At 44.0% G+C, this 21,563-nt stretch overlaps 1 protein-coding gene across 18 annotated transcripts in view; it reads right to left on the reverse strand.

Annotated features, from left to right (window-relative positions):
• Nucleotides 1-16,738, reverse strand: part of MBNL1 (muscleblind like splicing regulator 1) — a 498,242-nt gene extending 481,504 nt beyond the window's left edge. For 9 of the 18 annotated variants that reach the window (XM_085634864.1, XM_085634862.1, XM_085634859.1 and 6 more), the window contains exon 1: nt 16,495-16,722. The gene's annotated coding sequence lies outside the window, so the exon portion shown is untranslated. Of the gene's footprint in view, nt 1-16,494 lie in introns of all 18 variants that reach the window. The other 9 variants (XM_085634863.1, XM_085634860.1, XM_085634850.1 and 6 more) reach the window with 6 other exon arrangements.
• Between the last annotated feature and the right edge of the window lie 4,825 nt (nt 16,739-21,563).

Here is a 21,563-nt window from a genome sequence, read left to right on the forward strand (position 1 = left end):
AAATCTATATTATTTCACTACTCTCCCCTTACATACATTGTATTGAAGGCATTGACAAAAATACAGTTAGTGGGCGTTTGTTAATGCTTTATTTATTTGGACTGCACGAAAGTTGTTATGGTAACATGCACACGATGTGCCTTAGTTCATTCTGATAATTTTACAAACAGCCCGCGCCCCGATGCACTCAGCAATTTTCCGAAGGCTTTCGGCCTTTGGGGGCTTCGGCGGCTCTGATCTCTGACTCTGCTCCGCTCCACACTGACTCTTCCCACACAGGAACTGGATGCGACATACTAATTAATAATTTTCTTTGTTAAAAACACCCGAGTACTTCACTGGTCTTTAAAGGGCCATCCACTTCTTAACGAGGCCTTGCTGTTTCTTGAATGGCTTTTGATCACCCCATAAATACTGATAACACCAGAGGAGATACTTACTCTGTGAGCAATCACCATACCTGTTTTGCAACTCTCTGCTGGAGCATGGCAGCGCCGCAAAATGTGCTAGTATTTTCCCGTTTTTACATATAAATACAGACAAAGGAAAACTTGTTTTCTGTCTGTATTTATATGTAAAAATCCATTTAAACGGAAAACCGGGAGCCCTAATTGTAAATAACAATGCCTTTTAGTTTTGTTTCCGTTTTTTAAAACATAAACAAAAGGCATTGTCATTTACAATGCCAATAGCTTAAACTCGCGTAAATGCGAGACCTATTGCATTGCAAATGCTTGTTAATCCAGCAATTAAGCACTCAACCACACTTCGTTGCAATAATAGGTACCTACCACAAAACTCAGTTTTTAATGACATGGTACAGAAATCATACATTTCTATGACTACTTACTAGTGATTGAAGCCTTATATGCGATATAGAGCAAAAACACAGTTCTGCAGTTCAATTATGACAAACAGGAATCGTGAGAAGTCCGTGCACTAGCATCAAAGTGACTCACAGCAAGAGGTGGACACCCGGGGAGCAAGAGAGGAAGGTGGTCGGGTAGAGCAGCGGTGCGAGATGAGGAATAAAGCGTTGCTGCCAGCCATTGTGAAACCAAAAGCACGCATGCCGTCCTGAAAATAAAACAAGCTGTCGCCATTGTGCAAAGGCAGCCGCTTGTTTATATTTGCATCGCGCTTTCACTTTAACAACAGCTGCAGCCCCACACAGCACTCATGGGCTTGGCCGGCAGCTATTGTTAAAGTGAAAGCGCGATGCAAAAATAAACACGCGGCCGCCTTTGCCAAAGCCGAACAGAAAAAAAAGAGTGCTTACCGACTCATGAAGGAGACAGTGTAACGCCGCAAGTAAAAGATCCAGTCCTGATGAGTGGTCTCACAAGGAGACAGGGCGGTGAAAAGGAGGGACTAAGAAGCCTTATTATCAATAGGAAGCCAGCATTTACCGTGGACAATGACACCAGCCAATGAACAAAATTGGGCGGAGGATTCCACAGCACTGCTACAGCATAACCTACTACAGCATGCCTCGCAGAGCGTGCAGCGCATGCGCTGCAATGCTAGGTTCGACCTCAAAAGGGGAAATGCAGTGATGTCAACACAAAATACATTTTTGAAATCCTCTGCTTAATTGTATAAAATGTGTAAGCATGTTTAATAATAGCCTCTCAGGGCCAGAAACATGTCAGAATGACAGAAAACATAAAGACTATGGAAATGATTACAATTTAGATTGTATGTAAATCTATCTCATGTTGATATCACAAAATTCTGGCAAGACTTACATCACACAACTATTGGTTATTGTGATAAAGAAGCAATGGACAGAAAGTATATAATGATGTGAGGAACAAGGGCAACCACCAGACACTACAGTCAAGGAATGGACGTGCTTATAATGATCCAGGAAGTCATTTAATTGCTGTTAATGTCACTGAGCTCATGAAGTAAAGTAGATTAGTGATAATAGAATCAAATAGGGTAGGGGTAACCAGAGAGCACAGCGTCTTTGTTGCCACCCAAAAAGGTTTTCTACTCGAGCGGCAGGTTTCACACAGCGAGAGACATCTTTCTTACCAAAAATTGTTGCAACTGCCTACAACCGCTCGCATTGAGAAAATCTCACTGGGCGCTGTCCTCGCACCAGAAAACCAATTCTTGCTCACTCTCACCAACTTATTGTTGGTGTGCCACACACGAGAAAAAACTCTGCCAAGCGGCAGTTGACAGAGTTTTGCTAGAACCCTGCATTACAAGCGAAGAGGGAAAAACTCTGCGAACTCTGCCGCCGGAGCAGACTTTATCACCCAACCCTATATCTGAACTGCCCTAGATAGTATGGTCCTTCTCAGCTTTTAATCTGGTGGTCCCATGGTGGTTGAACAGGTGGGTCATACAATTCCAATGAAGAAACAGCTGATACTTTGATGTAGGAACTCTAGTGGTTCCCACACCTGTAAATGAGGCAGGGGATTCTCATGTTTGACATGGTAGGATGCAGCTCATTTATGGCAGGGCTCCCACTCCCACTCCACCAAATTCAAAATCACCCACCACTTTAACTCCCTAAAACAAACGTGACCATCAAGGCCAAAAGCTTTACTGCTATTCAATATTTTTACTTGGTATGCTTATCCTTCTGTTGCCTAGCTAAAAGCCACTGTCATTACAGTTATATGGCATAGAAATCAAAGACCAACAATATCAAACACTGGAAAGATACAAACCTTTGAGATAATCCATATTCTTGTGAAATGTCTACCTAGTTTCGGATATTCAGCCACTGGTGAGAGCTTGCCGAATCAATAAAGCGTGTTTGAGGGTCCATAAAACAAACGAAACAAGCACCTGATATAAAGTAGAGAATAACTTCAGGAAATTCAGATGTTGGTTAAACATGAAATTCTCTAAAATTACCAGCAATCACGCCACTAGCTGCATTAGAAATGTACTGAATTGAACGACACCAGAAAACTTACCCCACTGCTTGCCAGTGATTGCAATTCCTCTTCTTTTAGTTGTTACTTAAGCAACTCATTGGTCCGTCTACTGCAGTAGTGGCTACTACCGGACAGGGGAATGTGGAGAGGTGGGGGTGGGGGTTTTGGGGGACTGAAAAACAAAACATACCTGGAGCGGGTGGCCACTGCCTCTCCTCTGTCCCCGTCCTCATTCTCTTCCTGTCTCCAGTCCCGACCAGCAGAAGGAAGCACCCGGGCACACAGACTCCCCTAAGCCTATCACAACGCTGCAATGCAGCATTATGAGTGGTCTGAGCACTGTGGTTTAGCACTCAGACGGGAACAGGGAGCCTGTGCATGTTCCTTGCCAGGTGTGTAATGCAGCCTGGTGGAGAACATGCAGAGTGTGCATGACTGTTTGGCATGTCCGAAGAGGGCCAGCTAAACAGTCATGAGCACTTAGGGAGTGCAAACCACTCCTCCCCCCTGCTCTGGACAGCCCCACCCTATAGGAAAGCTAAAATGATAATAATGTTGTATTATTATCATCATTTTATTTTTCCTTTTGACAAGTGGGGGTGATGCTCCTCCACCTTAGTGGAGGAGCCGCCACTGGTCTACTGTATATACGTTTTGAATAGCATGAACCATAAAAGCTATACTTTCTCCAAAATTACATTGTGCTTTCCTGACAATGCTAACAATGTTACTTTACTGCTGAAGTGGTGAGTTACAGTCAAAGGCATTTTCCAGTCACAAAAAACATGATTTGCAAATTCCTAGGGTATGGGACAGCGAAATAGTTTTTCTTAATGTACAAAATCTCTTTAGGAGTCAGAAAATGATTTCCAACTCATAAAAGGACTTTCACGATCCTTTCCAAATTATATTTAAGAGGTGGTGTGAAAGGGGTGTCTTCCTCCTATTTGTGATTTGGAAAGGAAGATATCAATGGTTTGTGACTGCAACTGCGTTTGCAAACCGTTGATGAGTTACCAAACACTGAGTTGGGGGTGGTAACTGATTCACAGAGGGTAGGTGTCTCCTTGAGGCCCTTTCTCCTTTGTGAAACATGTCACCTGTCTCGGGGGGGTAGCAAGCAGTCATGTCAATGGCCTCTGGATGTGAAGGCAGTGGCCCAGAGGGCTGCTGCCTGCTTCCCATGTTTTCCCAAATAAGAACCTTTTCCTTTAAAAGCCAGCACCTGTACCTTCAAGGGACACAGGCTGCTTTTTAAAAATAATTATACAAATTTCAGAAAGCAAATGCAGCGATGGAGGTCTTCTGTACCCTGCTATCCTCCATCACTGCATTGGAATTCATTTCACAGTGGATCACAAATTGAGATCTGCCTAATTAATATTAATTAGTCAAATCATTTTGAAGCCCCATGTGAATATAAAATGTGCAATGTGACCTATTAGTACACATTCCGCATCATAAACTGTATTGCTATTTGAAAACCAGTCGGTGTTCAAGCCCCAAATCCCAACCCCAAGTGGTCTAAATCAGCAAGATTTTAATACAAAGTGGAAAGGAAGATGAACTTCTTACGGTGCCACTGCATGTATCAGCCTGAATCATATTAAAGTTAATCTTTTTTCCAGTTCATAATATCACAGAATGTCTTGTGCCACTCCATTCCATTTTCTCATCAACCTTTGGCATAATGCTTGTCATTTGTAACAGAACATAAAATTGCTATTAGCTTGTTAAATATTAAGAAATCGCCAGCTAAAAAAATATGTTGAAATTGGTTTCAATCATGGCTTCCATTGTTCACTGTGCCACAGGGCACAAGTTGCCCTGCACTGAAGAGGGCCTAATAAGGCTGAAATATTTTGAGCTTTCCCCTCCAGATAGGATAGCATATCGGAATTACCTATCCCTATGAGGGCCAACTAGGGTGATTTGAAAATGATTGGCACATGTCTGCAGTGGAACAGTACGTTAATCATTCATAGTGTGTGGACATGCCCAGAGGATTTTCCAGTGTCTGAGATTAATTCAAGTATTCATCCACTACCTTTTTGTTTATTTTCACAATTATTTTTAAGCCTTTGTGATCAACTTCAATGTGGGACACATTTTCATATTCTTTGAATATTGCAATCTATGGTTCTTTAAAATAAAATTGCTAATTATAAGATATAACTGATGGCTGAATCATAATTTGTCCGTAGTAAAGTTCCCTTCGGTAAAAATATGTAATAATGCACATGTGGCAGACATGAAATGCACTAGCACATTGTGGTGTAAGAAATTATACAATTATTTGTGAAACATTGCTAGTTCATTACACATATCAATTAGTTGATGGTTGTAATAAGAGCCACTGGGTAAATTGCACAAGTTGACAAATCCCACATGAACAGATATGATAAGTAATAGGTATGTCAGTTGTTTGAGGTGAGGTATAGAAAGTGTGTATGGTGCACTGGAGTTTGAAGGTAAGATTGATCTTTTAACTTGACAATGGAATTGATGGATTTTGAACATACTGCTGTGCTCCTGTCATGCACCCCAATTATCAAACCCATTGACGACTGTACTACTGAATATCAACCTCTAGAACATCATGATACAGCAATATCAAGGACAGACTATCGAGGGACAAAATATTGAAAAGTGAATATAGGGAAGTATAGAGTCACTATTCATAACTGTAGATCTATGTGACTTGAAGACATAGAACATATATGTGGAGTTGGGTTTAGAAATTCTAGACTTACTCACCTGTCAATATTTTGTTTTTAATAATGTGCTCTCAATATTGTGTTTGGTCGCTATCCGGGTGCACACCTCCACTGTGGTGTGTGGGTTGTGCAATTATGTGTTTCACACTATGTGCAATTATGTGTTAAACACATAATATAATGAACATAGGGTGTGGATTTGATTTCTGAATAGGAATCAATTGGAATTTAGTAGATGATAAAAAAAAAAGTAACTCCTCTCAGTCGCCTGACATATTTTTGGGGAATTTCCTTTTCTTGCAAGACACAAAATACCGAAATATATGGCGCATCAAAATCTGAATAATTACAAAAAAAGTAAATCAAAATAAACATGAGAAACACTAATGTATAATACAAGACATTTTAAAGCAATGGAGAGTTATACTGCCAGGGAGAAAAATGTGTTCCGCAGGGTGAATTAAGTGTAATTTTACCAAAAATAAAACTTAAATGTTAACAGGATTAAGGGGTTAAGCAGGCTAATCGGAACTACTGGGTACAGAAATACAAAAGAGGCAACTGTACATGGGCGATCTTCAAATCTTATTTAAAAGATAAGACTTTTGAGATCATTTGATATATAGTTGGACTGACTAATGAAAGGAGTTCAGTATGTATTTATGGGTAAAAGAAATCTTCTCAGTTCATTGCTGCACCACACGGCTCTCTGAAAATTTGCTAACAGCTAACTAAACAATTAATATTTGATTTATAGTCTGCTATCCATATGCTTTCCTGCATTTTCAGTACCATGTTGTGACTAATCTAAGGCACATCTGGTCTTTCCGTCATGCCAGCATTTTGTTCTGTGCAGTACATCTTCATAGAGGGCATGACCTCTGACTTTAGAGAAGGTATATAATGGTATTGTTTCTCTCTTTCCTAAATTTGTTCTGCAATTCTTGCTTAACTGTTGACATTTGCTTCATTATCATTATCTTGGGTGGGAGTTGGCTGAAATTCCTATTGTGGAATGTGTGGGCTGCGACGATGTCTCAACATTGTGAAGTGAGAAGGGCAAGTTTTCTCGATGAATGCAATGGTCTTCAAGCAAGGTGTTTGCAAAAGGAGTTTTGGTCACCCCACACTGGATTTTGTACTGTTATATGATACGGTCTTTAAATGAAAGATGTACCAAAACTTGTTTTTAATATGTGTTATATCTGGGGGTCTCTAGTGGCACAGGTAAGTACCTTTGTCCAAATAGGGGCCCTTACTTCTAGTCAGGGTAAGGGGGAAACACACTGTTGATAACCCCTGCTCACCCCCTTGGTAGCTTGGCACGAGCAGACAGGCTTATCCCCAAGGCAATGTGTAAAGTATTTGTACCAAGACTCACAGTAATATAGTGAAACACCACAAAGGGACACTACACAAGTTGTTTATAAAAATATATAAATCACTTTATATAGATTAGGCAGATCAAAACGACATAAAAAATCACATACACAATCAATCTTGTCTTAGAAATGTTCTCTTATGAAAAAGAAAGTTCACTTTAGTAACGTTTTTTTGTGGAAAAAGTTCACTGCTAAAAGTAATTAAATAGTTTGAGTCTTTAAGGCTGTAGTACTCTTGCCCCGTGCATGGGCAAACTTTAAAAGTGCTGCCTTTATCGCTAGCTGCCCTGCTGTACTCGTAGCACGGAATGTGCTACCTGGGCTTGCACAATTTCACTTTTGGAAAAATCACCCAAAAAAAAAAAAAGAACGCTGTATTCAATCAACAAAAAGGACGCTTGTCCCGAATTTTGCCTTTTTGACTTGAACTTTAACTCAGAAGGGGGCGCGGTCCTTTTACCTTGCCTTCACTGTCTCTTAAATCTTGCCCGCGCTGTCAAGGCGCGCCAGTCACCAGCGAATTTACACGTTGTTTTAGGTGGGCCGCCAGCAGCCCATTTCAACAATTCCCCACTGCGCCGGCTCCGGTCACAGATCGGAGCCGGTTAACTTTGTGATGCGAAGGGGAGACTTTGTCGTCCATGCAGGTCTCTAGCGGGGCAGCTCCTTCCTTGGCGATGCTGCACTTCCCTCGACGCGGCTCTGCGGGGACGAGCTTCCTCGTTACCAGGGCAACGCTCCGGAGGTTCTCTTTAGCACGGCTCTGCGGGGAAGAGCTTCCTCATTAGTAGGGCAACTCTCTGGACGTTCTCTTCAGTGCGGTTCTCCCTTCCAACTCGGACCGTGTGGTGAAATCGACACAAGCTTCTTGGGCAGCATATAAAGTGCGCTCACTTTCTCGGGCCGGCGGTGGTGAAATTGACAAAAGGACTGGCTGGCTCACGGGCCAGCGGTGATGAAATTAACACGAGGCAATTGCGGCGCACGGGCCGGCGGTGGTGAAACTGGCACAATACTTCCCGGCCTCTTCATGGCCACGAGCAGGGGAGAGCAGGCAGATGGTGACAATTAACCCCACTCTTCTTGTAGCAACCACGCTGTGGTTAAGACACACGCACACAGCGAGGAACCGATGTTCTTCTGCAAACTTTGGTGTCCCTGAGTTTGCAACAGGAGGCCAGCTCTTCCCAGGCACTTGATGATAGGTGGACTTCAGAGGGGGGCAAAGCACACAGCACAGCTCCTCTTCAAGTAAGGGGGACACAGCAGACAGTCCCTTGGTCCTCTTCCACAGCAATCACAGCAACTGAAGGTCAACTCCCAAACACTCAGCAATGGGAGCACGGTTCCTCAGTCTTCCTGGCTGTTCTTCTTTGACAGGGATTCCTTCTTGATCACGAAGTTTCCTAATATAATTTTACAGGGGTCTCAGCTATACTTTTATACCCCAAATGTCTTTGTTCTTCCTGTGTGAGGGGTCCTGGACCCAGTCCAAACCAGTTCTGGGTGCACTCTGCCAGTGCACATCTTCTTCCTTTGTGAGTGTGGGCCAGGGTCATCAGACGCACCGCAGGAGGTGGAGTCAGCATTGTGGAAGGCAGGCACAGCCCTATTCAGACCCACGTGCTACTCTTCCCCACCACTCTACATGCAGATGGGTCTATTCAGCCTAGTGCTGACTCACCCAGTCTCCTGGAGTCACCCCGCCCCTGTCACTCACAAACCAAACAGGCAATCCACAAACAGGCAGAGGCACACAGAAGGGCTGAACAAGAAAATAGCCACTTTCTAAAAGTGCCATTTCCAAACTTAGAATTTAGAAACGATCTTCACTAAAAGATGTGTTATTACATTCTGAGTTCAGGGATACCAGATTCCATATGTCTTTCTTGCCGTTATGGGAAGATATGCAGGTAAACATGTTATGCAGCATTCCCCATGTTATCTTATGGGCAAGATAGCCTTTCAATAGTGAAAAACGAAATTGGCAGTATTTCACAATCAGGACTTGTTAACCACAATAGCACATGTCCTACCTTTCACATATACTACACCCTGCCCAGGGGGGTACCTTGAGCCTACCATAAGGGTGTCCAATGTGTGAGAAAAGGGAAGGGTCAGGCCTGGCAAGTGTGTACACTGGCCAGGACAACATGGCAGTTCACAGACTGCGCACAGGCACTGCAGTGGCAGGCCTGAGCCACCTTTTCAGGGCTACTCATGTGGGTGGCACAATCAGTGCTGCAGGCCCACTTGTAGCATTTGAATCACCAGCCCTGGCACACTCAGTGCACTTTACTAGGGACCTACTGGTAAAACAAATATGCCAATCATGGATAACCAATCACAGTAATAATTTAAACAGGGAGCATTGCACTTTGGCACTGATCAGCAGTGGCAAATTGCCCAAAGCTTCTAAACCAGCAAAACGAAATTCATCACAGTGTCAAAAATGTAGGAGATAGAGGCAAAAAGTCAGGGGAAACCACGCCAAGGGGGCCAGGTCTAACAATATGCAACACAAAAAGGAGATTTTCTTGTGGCATTTTCATGCCAGACCTATGAGAAGCTGTGTTTTGTATTTTTACAAATTATTCTCTTGTGGTTATGAAACACTCATCAATACTAAATATGATGGATCTGGAGCAGTTTTAGTCCCGGTCACCTTCTCTTGAGGCAAGCCATCCGGATATGGAGACAAATACAATTTTTCTATCAATACCATTCAAGAGGGGCTGGGGAACGGCCTGACAAGGAATGTTAAGCCGTACTTTCTTCACAGCAAGTTGCAATTCTTAGATGCCTACCTGAATATGGGTTGGGTCGAGGCAAGGTAGGAGAAATCAGGAGGTTTGTTCGTGTTGGTGTTGGATTTCAGCCCATAATGACCATTGTTTCCTGTAGCTTATTTCTTGTTTTGACCAATTTGGACCAAATTAGGTGTTTGCTTTCATGAAAAATCTAACATAAGTAACTCATTGGTCTCCTCCAAAAATCCTCTCTTCCTTGGAACATTGCTAATGTTGAAGTCATCCATCATGGGCTTGCCGCACTCACCCCAATCACCAACAGGCTAATCAATACCTCCCTATCAGTAGGTGCACCGGTGGGCCTCTAAATAGGCTCATTTCCACACCATGTACCAGCCTATTAAACATTCAATCATCACATCAACTCTAAAGGAGTCCTCTGTGCACCTCACAGTCTAGCAGAACACACCTTCCTTGTGTTGCAAATGTGCTTGCAGCTTTAATCATACACCAACTGAACTCCAACCTGGGGTTGAATGGTGTTCTTAAGTCCTTAATCGGACTCCACAGGGGACTACAGGCTATTGCATTAAACATCAGGAAAGAACTTCCAACTTCCTAGTTCAAAGATCACCCATTACACTAATCTTACTAAATCTACTGACCACCTTTGACACTACATACCACCAGGTACTGAATGATTGTCTGCATCTACTAACGTTAGTGGCACCTCATGGTGATGGTTCACTTCCTTCCTGCAAAATCGTACTCACATATCCAGAATTGGTCCATTACTCTTGAGAATTGTTGCCACAAAGTATAGGGTAACCCAGAACCATGCTTACCAACTATGCTCTTTAATGCTTTCAAATGATATCACCACTCTCCTGTAATAATAATTACAATTCTAGGGATATCCCATACCACATTTCCAGCCACGGCCCATGAAGGTAAGAGCAGAGGGGCGGTGGGGCCGGGTGAGGGGGTATTTTAATGGAAGCTGACGAGGGAATATTCATCATTTATTGAATTTTGCCTCGTCATCATCCGCCAAACCCCTTCCCCCTCCTCCAAGCCGGCCCCACCGCTCTTACCTGCATGGGCCGCGGCTGCACATTTCACACTTTCAACGCTTTCATATTATGATCATTTCTGTCTGATACTTTGATTAACAAGTATCCCGATCTTCCCTTAATTCTCCTTCATTCAGTTGTTCCTACCGAGTGAACAGCATTATTGTTTCCATGCACTCAAATAGCAATTTATGACAGTACCAGTGATATTGTTACAACTAATATGTAACTTGTTGTTGGAAACATAAATGTTCCTTGGACGCCGGCAAGAGAGTGTCAGCTTTGACAAGCAATTCATTAGGTAGATGGCAGTACATATAAGCTGGCAGAAGTCAGGACACATTGGCTCACTTTAAATGAAAAATCTAACTTACTAGAAATATTTATCACCTGAATTTAGTCAAAGCATTGATTATGATTTAACACAAAAGATATCAAAGGGCTACATTAGATGGCATGGAAGTGGTGCATGCATTCAAATTAATAATTTTCCTAGTTATGTGTATTTACATTTTAATAAGATGTTATTGTTGTTCTAACACGTATTTCACTAATTATTTATGAGGCTATCAACAGCTCAGTACTGCCACAATTTATATTCGCATTATAATGCAATCTAATATGATCTTACAATAGTGCCAGTGTGTGGCAATCAACCGAGGTCATGTACCTGCCCTAGCCTTTAAGTGCAGTTACAACGTGGCAGCTGCCATGAGACATGGAAGGGGCCGCTATGGAGAAACTGATTCTCATACTATGCACTCTTTTGCAGAGGCCTGTCCGAGTTTGTGTGGAGTCAACAGAGAAGAGGGATTAGCCCTCCCTTGTGCAGAAGCTGGCTTCTAAAACTTAAAAATATAAATATAATAGGGCTTTCAAAAGAGTAAAAATCCACAAATTCATAAAGCTTCTCGAGGCCGAAGTAATGCATGTTTTTTTCACAGGGTGGGAAGTTTTGTTACATTGAAACAAACAGGTCGGTGTGTTTTCACAAAACAGCTCTCGCACAATTCGCTACTGCTGTAATATATTTTGAATTTCGACATATTTCTCATTTTTTAAGGTTCACTCTGAAGTCTGGCTGCAATCTCTCTTTATTACGTTTCTTGCAGTTACTTTCATTGCATGCAAAAAAAACTCTTCGCTTAAGAACTCAGTCACTTTGAAAGAAGACAACGTGCAGAATGTAGCACCTCGGGGCAAGCCCTAATTCCAGTTAAACTGTTAGAGAAGGGCAGATGCCTTACAGATAAGGTTAAGCCAATCACTAAAGCAGAGGTGAACGCACGTAAAGTAATTAAGTTGCTCTGAAAACAATCAAAGAATAACCCCATAACTGCTTTAAAATATATTTTAAAGCGGCATGCCCCTTATACATTGATTCATTTTGCAGCAGCTACGCGCATCGGGGCAAAGGTTTCTGTCTGAGCAAGAATGAATGACAATTTTGCAGCTACACTTAAGATACCACAGAACAGCGCGTGCACGGCCTCTGCTCACATATGACTCAGAGAAGCTCAAAAAGCCCCTTATTCTTAAAAACAGTCAAATATCGGCAAATTCGAGGTGTACGCAAATGTCTCTCTTCTGCGTGGCTGGTGTAGAGAGGTGTTCTGTTGGTCGTGAAAAGGGGCCATTGATGCAAGAAGCAAACTGAATGACTGGCTCTCATAATAGCATAATTGTGAGGAAGTGAAATGTATTTTGGATGGTCGGGTCCACCATGCTTTTCGCAACTTAGTTACTGTGGCCTTAATTCAATTTAACTTGCTGAAGTGGAAATGTAAACAATCAAAGAAAATTGGAATTTAAAGAAGCAGTAACACATATAGTCATTAATGCAGCGCAATTACACTCAAAGCGAGGGTAACTCTGCTGTCTCGAATTTTCATGTTTAAAACTTGAAGGGGGGTCTAGTTTTATTATCAACGCCTGAAGCAACGGGTAATCCAGAATACATCAAACAGTCCACGAAGTAGCAATAGCTTGCTAATGGCAAATTTTTAAAAAAATATGGTGGCACAATATCTAAAAAGCGTCTCAGAAGTTTTTCAAATATACTTCCCTTTGCGCCTTGAGGTCGAAGTTTTAGGCGCTGTTTGTAGTGCCATAATTCGAAAAGAAAAACTAGAGGGGCGGATTCTTCGGATTCCAGGTGCACTGGTAGGCAACAGTATTCCTTTGAATCGCACCCTCCCCTCCACAGAATTTAGGAAGAGGCCTAAAAATGTGCTGTGCGCTCAATAGACATTGCTTGTGTTTGGGAAAATGACATTTATTAATAATAGCAATAAAATAGAAGGGATGTTCCTTAAATGTTTGTGTTTGGAGCTAATTAAAAGCAATGCCAGCCAAATGCACTATGTACACGTCATTGGTGATGTGCTGGTCAACAGCATGGCGAGATTGTTGCATCAATTTTCCACTCGGTTTAAATTGTTATCACTCATTTTCTCAGAAAACTACTTAAGAATGCTTACATGATGATACATAATTTATGAAAAGTGGATTCTGAAATGAACACTGAAATAATTCAGCTCTGCCTTTAGCTCCTCCAAGGCTTCACAGCCCAGCCACAAAGGGGCAATTATAGTCGGTTTAGTCAATCAACTGGTATCCAGACACATCCTACGTAATTATAGGTCTTTCCGTTTTTGCTACCCACCCTGTATAACTAACGTTTAAATGGAGCATGAAAATATACCAACAGAGACACACAGAACAAAAGACTGGTAGTGTTTCGACTTAGTTACTATAAGCATTTCGCAAACTCGTTTTGAAAGTTCTTTGGAAATAAATTGCCATATGGTCTGCAACAAGAAAGAGTGTGTATGTTGGACAATTTGTATAAAGTGGATACAAACATGATGTAGTTTGAGGACCATCAACGTTTGCATGTGAACTTAGAAAGTGGCTAACTGATTAAAGGATTAAATAGGTTCTTTGTTGGACAACTTGTCTAAAGTGAATACAAACATGGTGTCGTTTGAGAGCCATCAACATTTTTGCATGTGAAATGAGAAGTGGCTTGCTGATTAAAGGATTACATGTGTACCTCTTTATCCGCTCAGAATTTCAAAATACAGACAGTAAAATTTCCAAAGGATGTTGCCCAGGGCCTTGCATTTGAATTACCCTGTTTACCTGCTTACCTAGAAGACCATTGTACCTCCTTCAACATGCCACTTACATACCCTGAAAGAATGTTCCATGGCTACAATTATTGATGTATTTATTCTTTATTTGACATTTGTAATCTAGTGTGTACAGGGCAAATACCACCAGACGGCTTTTCCTGAAGGTTACTGTATATACATAGGAGCTTCCTATGTCATTATATGATAGTATAAAGTAAATGCTAGCAAATAATTCACTCAACTGAAACTACCTATACAAGGGCAAGAGAAAGATAACTTGTCGTGTGAGGGTGATCATGTGCCCACCTCTTGATAAAATGTCATGTGAGTGTGAGGACTGAGGTGAGGCCTAGAAGCCCATCACTAACTAAATCCTGGATTGTCAACGAGCAGGCATCTTACAACGAAAACAAAGAGGCATGTCAGAACTCAGAAGTCAGTAAATGTATAGTTATATGTCTTCATCTATGTTCAGACTGCGTTCAGACCCAATAATAAGCGGAAATCCAATTGCATACGTTAATTATTTTCCACAATTCACAAGACATACATCATTTGTGTACAAAAGATATTAGTACCAATGAGAAGCCCCGATTTAATTCCAAAAGTAATAATATAAAAATATGAGAGGTGATGTATATTATTGTACATTAAGGCCTTTGGCAGTGCTTATTTTGTTATATCATCCGCATGCCCCAATATCATTATAGAACCATAATGCATTGCTTTGTATTATACAAACGTATAGTTTAATAATTTTGCATTGAAATAAAGAGAACCAAATACATTAAATGTTCAATTAATTTACTATTTCGAATTAATGCATTTCCTAATTAATGCATTTTACTTAATTAAATAATTCAATAAGCTCAGAATATCTTATACTACATCAGAAGGAGCAATGCATGCTTAATACAAAAATAGGGCAATAAATGTAACTAAATTATTGTTAAGTAATCATGCATCATCATTGGCTAACGAATAACAACACATGTCAGAGAAGAATAAATCAAAGCACCTTTCATGTTGTTATTTCGACTCATAATGCGAGGGACAAAGAAGTAATGTTCATTTCACTGCGAAAGAAAAAGGAACGCAAACTCCAAACTGACTGTAAACCAAAGCACTTGAAATTTGGGCCACAAGTTGTCTGAGTTATAAGCAAATTTGGACTTCGTTACCCTCTTTAAACAGTGTAAAATATATTCCCAAACGCAATAGTGTACTGTAAGTGTACGTGCTCAAGCAATGGCAAACAATGCTTGGATTGGTGAATATCAAATAATATGTGTGTTCCTCCATACCATGTCCAAGCTTTGAAATGTTTGGCCCGGGTGCTTAGTGGTGTGGCGTGGTGCCATATGACCCTAAGAAAGCAGGGCAAAAGAGGCCTCCTGCTCCGACCCCCTAACCCATTCCCATTTGGATAGTTAAAGACTGTCAAAACTGGTGTGTGAAGCGGTCCCAATGACTTTCAGGACCCGGTGTCAATGCACCTGCTGCACTAATAATAGCTACCTTGCAGTTTCCAATCGGTACTCGAACAATCTTTCAAAAATACTTAAAAGAATTAATAGTATTTTCAAAATTGTTTCAGCTTTAAAGTCGGTGCAGACAGCGTGACCTTAACTAGTCTTCCTGAGAGCCCCCAATCGCTAGTCGTCTCCAGGACAGGCGTAGACAGCGCACTTAAACCCCACTTTGAGCACGGCACGCTACTTAATTCTGCAAGCTGTGTACAGTGATATATGGAACACATTACATCCTCGATAACTTCGGTTAATAAAGAAAATCCCAAATCAATCGATGCGACAGATGTTTAATCCTAACATATGCCGTTGTTTTTGCTGATGGAAATATTGTTCAATATTCAGTTCACGTTTCCTTCTCTTTAAAATTCATTAGGGATATGAAATACGACTTTTGCTCACTAACTAACTTTTCTATTAGTTTGCAATGACGCCCTACGAAATAGCGAAAACACAAGGAAAAAAACTCAGAAGGGGCGTCTTCCGCCCTGTAAACTTGGCACGAGCGATGCTTTGCCAGAGTACAGTACTCTCCATTTAAGGCAGCGCGGCTAAACATGTCACGAGTAATTTATATGCAGGGTTCAGAAAATTAACCTATTAGTGGGCATTTTTCGCTTATTGCAACACAGGAACATGAGATGGGTGCGCTGCGCCGAAAGATCGCTGCTCTCAGAGGAGACGCGTTCTCGACAGACGCCATCCCACCTCTGCTTGCTAAGTTGTGCGGTGCCTGCGACACGTCAGTGCACCTGCTCCATTTTACGAAGCGCTACACGGCAGCGCGGTCGCCGTCTGTGTCGTGACAGGACACAGACAGGAAGAGGCTGCTTTAAGCAGAACTGCGGCTCCAGCCCCCTGCCCCTCCTTAACAAAAGGCGGAGTGTGACACGAGACTGCGCGCGGTGGTGGCAGTTCGCGAACATTCGAAATATGAATCATAACTTCCACATGCAGCATCCACGTTTCAGTTAAGGAAAAATACAAGTCGCTATAACCTTACCTTACATTTTTTTCAGAGGCAACCAGGTTGTGGGCTAATTTCCCAAGGCATTTTGGAATTCGTTCCCTACAATACAACGTTGGTGCGAAGGTGACAGAGTCAGTTCCCTTGCCACAGAAGCATCATGCCGGCCGCAGGCGTTCAGCAGCGTTGGGGAGACTGTTGAATGTAGCTGTGCGGTGTTATCTCTAATGTCTGGTTTGCATTGATGCCTGCAACGCCCCTCCCCCTCGGCAGCAAACCCTACCAGGAAGTGCTTGGGCGTACTTGTCAAGCCTCAAGAATGCAAGGGGAGAAACTAAATGTTTGAGCGAGGCCACATTGGTTGTTTGTTCGATTTTACGGAAGTGGCGGGTGTGCAACGTTTAACCTAAAAATACACTGTGTCTACATTTTTTGTTGGCAACTCTTGGAATCGGACAAGTGGCCAAGATACTTTGGCTTGGAAAACAAACCCCTTGAATGCTGCAATTGGTATCTCCCATCTTCCATGCAACAACATTATAACCGCGGAGCTGTACTGTAGACTAAATGTGAGACGTCCATATCCCTCCCAGTAGTATTTACCGAGGGAAAGCACACATTAATATGACAAATATTTACGGGTTACACCGTGCTCATTATGAAGACCTGTGAAACAATAAACCTCAACAAAATTCTATCAGAGTATGAACTTTACCAAAATTGGAGAGCTTCTTTAATTCTGTACCTTAGTTAATATGCATTATGTTTTCCCATTGAGTTTACGGTGTCTTTAGACTTACAGTGTTTTACTCACTTGTTTAAAATAGAGTCACGGAAAATGCCTTGTGTGCAAAGTATTGAAGGAGTACTGTTCCGCAGTATAGAACAGCTGTGAATCAAATTACATGAAAACATGCTACTTCTTACAAGAGGGAAAGTACACCTCACTGAAATTGTGAAAAATTATATATTTTTTCAGTCCTACTATTTAGCGCAAACCATTGCTACTCTAAACTTCATGCTATGTAAATAGTTTATGTGTGCTTGTACTTTTTGTTCATAGTAAGTACAACAATTGTTGCAGTGACTGTTGGTCAAGTCGTGCTGCACAAAGTTAGACATTCGTCATTGGCGCGTGGTCGCCAAAATGTTGCAATTCTTGTGAAGGTACTCAATTCGATTATGGGCCTTATCTAGAGTTTGGATATTACGTCACAAATGTCACGTGCGCCGAATTACAAGTGCATAATACACAATGGCACTTGCAAAATGGCGGACGTGATATCCTTCACGTTTTGGCAGAGTATTCCCTCTGTCAAAATCTAAAAAAGACCCCATGCCCCAAAGTAACAGACTTCATCACCTTCCTATATGATACCTTACTGTGTCAGCTAAGTTTGTTACTAGCATCTATTGAGGAGTTAATTTTCAGTCAATGTCCCATCTCAACTCAGAAGTGAAATGGTACTGAGACCCTCATTATAAGTGCCCCCTTAATTCCAATGGGATAACAATCTGGAGTTAGGTGGCCCATCTCAACTAAAAGTTAAGGGGAACACCACTGGTGAGTGATACTCTTCCTTCAGATTCCACTTGCTGTAAAGGCGAAGTTTAAGAGTCGAAAAACCGGGGAAACCCCTGCAGGAATAGGCATAGTAAGTCAAGTTCTTGCATATTTGCCCCCCCCCCCAAATATATAATTCCGTATATCATTCTCCCTTTGAAATTATCAATTCCCCTGGCAATAGAAACATAGGGGCATATTCACAAGGATCTATCACCGAGTCAACGGCGCTATATCGCAGCCAAAGTAGCAATAAACTTATCGCCCCAATCACAAGCTGGTGTTAACAACCCACAGTACCAGTTTACCCGCGATAGCAGCCGCAAAAAACATCGCCACAGATGACCCCCGCAACTATTGCTAATGAGATGCAGAGTAGGCGTTCCCGTGCCAAAAGCCACGACAACACCACTCCACAACATTCTCAACGACCAGACAGCTCTGCGATAAGAACACAAAACAGGTGATAAGGCGTGTTTTCAGCAGGAAAATAACACCTGCTCTGACCTGGTGCAAATTCGGACCACAGCCTGCACCACAAAAGGGAGCCCAGCCCAGAGCCACACCTGAAGAACAACAGATGCACCCGGGTAACTGAACATGCAGCCCGGAGGGCCGAAAGGGCAACAACACCCACTGCCACCACCTCCAGGAACCCTCCTCTCTGGCACCACCCGACCAAAAACATGCCACATCAGCTACACCTAAACATGTACAAAATAATCTGCATGATGTCGCACAATCACAACTGGTCACATGCATGTGTCGTCACAACAATGAGCATCACACATTCACTTTCGAAGCAACAAATGAAACTTTATTAAAATGAACACTGAACTGAAATGAAGACACATGGCGGCTCCCCTCGGGACAATCCGTAGGTCACAGCCTGCAAGACAAAAATCATGATGAGAAGGTGTGTTCTGCACACATCAAAGGACAGAGAGAGAGCGAAGGAGAGACAGAGGAAGAGAGGGAGAGAGAGAGAAGAAGAGAGAGGGAGAGAGAGATGAGAAGAGAGGGGGAGAGAGAGAAGAAGAGATGGGGAGAGAGAGAAGAAGAGAGGGGGAGAGAGAGAAGAAGAGAGGGAGAGAGAGAGAAGAAGGAAGGGGAGAGAGAGAGAAGAAGAGAGGGGAGAGAGAGAGAGAAGAAGAGAGGGGGAGAGATAGAGAGAGAGCGAGAGAGAGAGAATAAGAGAGAGGGAGAGAGAGAGAGAAGAAGAGGTGGGGAGAGAGAGAATGCCGCCCCTGCGCACCCAGGCCACACTGCTTACCTGCTGCCACCGGTGTGTCTCCAACCACTTGCCGGTATGTATTGCAGTTCACCAGGTCACACATCTGAGACAGACCCATCATCTGAAACAGAGTCCAGATACATGATCGGCACAGTACACACAATTGCATAAGACAACATCGCCTGCTCACCCATGCACACCCAGGCAGAGGGACCCCAGCCCCTCCTGCTGCCTATCAGAGCATGCACACCCATGCACACCCAGGCAGCGGCACCCCATCCCCTCTCACCGCCCATCGGAGCATGCCCGCCCATGTACACACAGGCAGAGGCACCCCAGCCCCTCCCACCACCCATCGGTGCATGCCTGCCCATGCACACCCGGGCAGAGGCACCCCAGCCCCTCCCAACGCCCATCAGAGCATGCCCGCCCCTGCACACCCAGGCCTCACTGCTCACCTTCCGCCACCGGTGTGCAGACAAGAGATCCCACCACGTGCAGCTGCAAGCCACAAGCCCAGGGCCCGTGAACATGGCACCATCAACATCATGCAGCCCCGCTCCGCAGGCCACCAGGTCTCACGTTTGGTGCTGGGTCTTCATTACTCCATGGCAGAGAACATACCTGTGCACCAGGCCTCATCGCAGGCTGCACACCCGCTCATCCCAATAGGTGCCACTAACTTTATGATCCCAGAAGCAACGCCACGTGGCGATAGGCCCGGGCTACCCGCTGGCTCTGGCCTACACTGCGGTCCAGCAGGGCACACAAAACCTGAGCTGTCTGGACCGCCGGTACGGGGCATCATCGCAGGCTGCACACCAGCTCAGCACTTAAGGTGCCCCTGCCTCAGTGCACCCAAAGTCACCGTCCCGTGGCGGGGTGCCTGTGCTGGCCACAAAGCTTTGGATGCCACTAACCCTGTGCAACCCCAGTCAGCGCCACGTGGTGGTAGGCCTGTGACAGCCGCAAGGCCTTGGGTGCCACTAACCCTGTGCACAACAACTCATGTTCCCTTTATGATTGAGAACCGTGGAGCGTCCGTCATCCAGTCACGGCCGGCAGAGGGGAATGTGACGTTGTCGGACCCTTATGTTGACGGAGTCACATGGCCTGTGACGCCTGTGCTGGATGGGTGTGGTGTGTGCGCAAACCTGCCCTTATGGAGTGGCTGTGACATGCTGACAACTAGACCAGTGACCTGCACACCACCAGCGAGTACGCCTGCAACGGGTAGCAATGAGGGCCTCCCCTCGGAGCATAAGCGGAGTGGTCTGGCCTGCCGTACACCGGACCTGCGCAGGGCTTGCAACAATGACTAGTGGGCTCTGGGCGTGGGTCAGTCCATGTCCGGACATGGAAGTGACTGATGCGTGTGTCCTTGTTGTAGTGTCCTCGGCACCCGAACACAATATGCAATGTAGCACCCTCTGACTGGAATCCCACAGGATGAGCATCATTGACGCATGGGAAATCACTGTCCCTACATTCATCCACACATTCATACATGAATGATGAAAGACATAACACAGCAGTGCGTTACTGGATGTTTATTGCAGATCCAGTGCAGTTTTGCAGCTGGAGCGGTACATGGCAATGCCAAGCAGACTACACAATATGGGCCCGTGGAGGGCCAGTCAGAGTCCATCCGGGGAAGTACTACGGGAGAGGAAGGGTACATTCCGCAGTCTGCTCGCCGTGTCATTGGTCATCAAACAGGATATGGCAGTCCATATCGCTGTCCAAGGTGAGTGCATCGGAGTGTATCGGGGGTCAGTGGAAGGTCATGGGACCATGTGCGGCACCAAGCAGAAACAGGCCAGGTGGCGGAAATGAATGTTAGTGCCTCCTGATCACAAACCCATCCACGTCCTAGTCCCTGAATGTGTGCTCTGCCCCACCTGTGGGTGTTGCAGTACCGGCTAAGGCACTGTGTGCCACTGGCACATCAGGTGCCGGAGTGGATACGTCTGCCGCACTGTGAGGCAATGCCACACCAGGGGGCGGAGATGTGGATGGTGTGGGGGCAGCAACATTCATCATCGCCACACCTTGTGGCAGCAATGCCATGATGAGGATCTGCAGGGCATGGTAGATCCCAGCTACATTTCGCTTGTGTGCAGCAGTGGCTGCCATCCTTTCTGCCTCCATCCGCACCATGTCCTCCATGAGCCTCCACATGTGTGACAGCTCATGGCTGGTATCGCTGGAGCCCCTCTGAGCGGACAGGTGTTCTTCTCTCCGCATCATGTCTCCAGTGATGTCAGTCAGGGCTCGTTGGAGGCCATGGAGCGGGCCTAGACATCC

Source organism: Triturus cristatus, chromosome 11 (assembly GCF_964204655.1).
Source record: "Triturus cristatus chromosome 11, aTriCri1.1, whole genome shotgun sequence".
Lineage (NCBI taxonomy): Eukaryota > Metazoa > Chordata > Amphibia > Caudata > Salamandridae > Triturus > Triturus cristatus.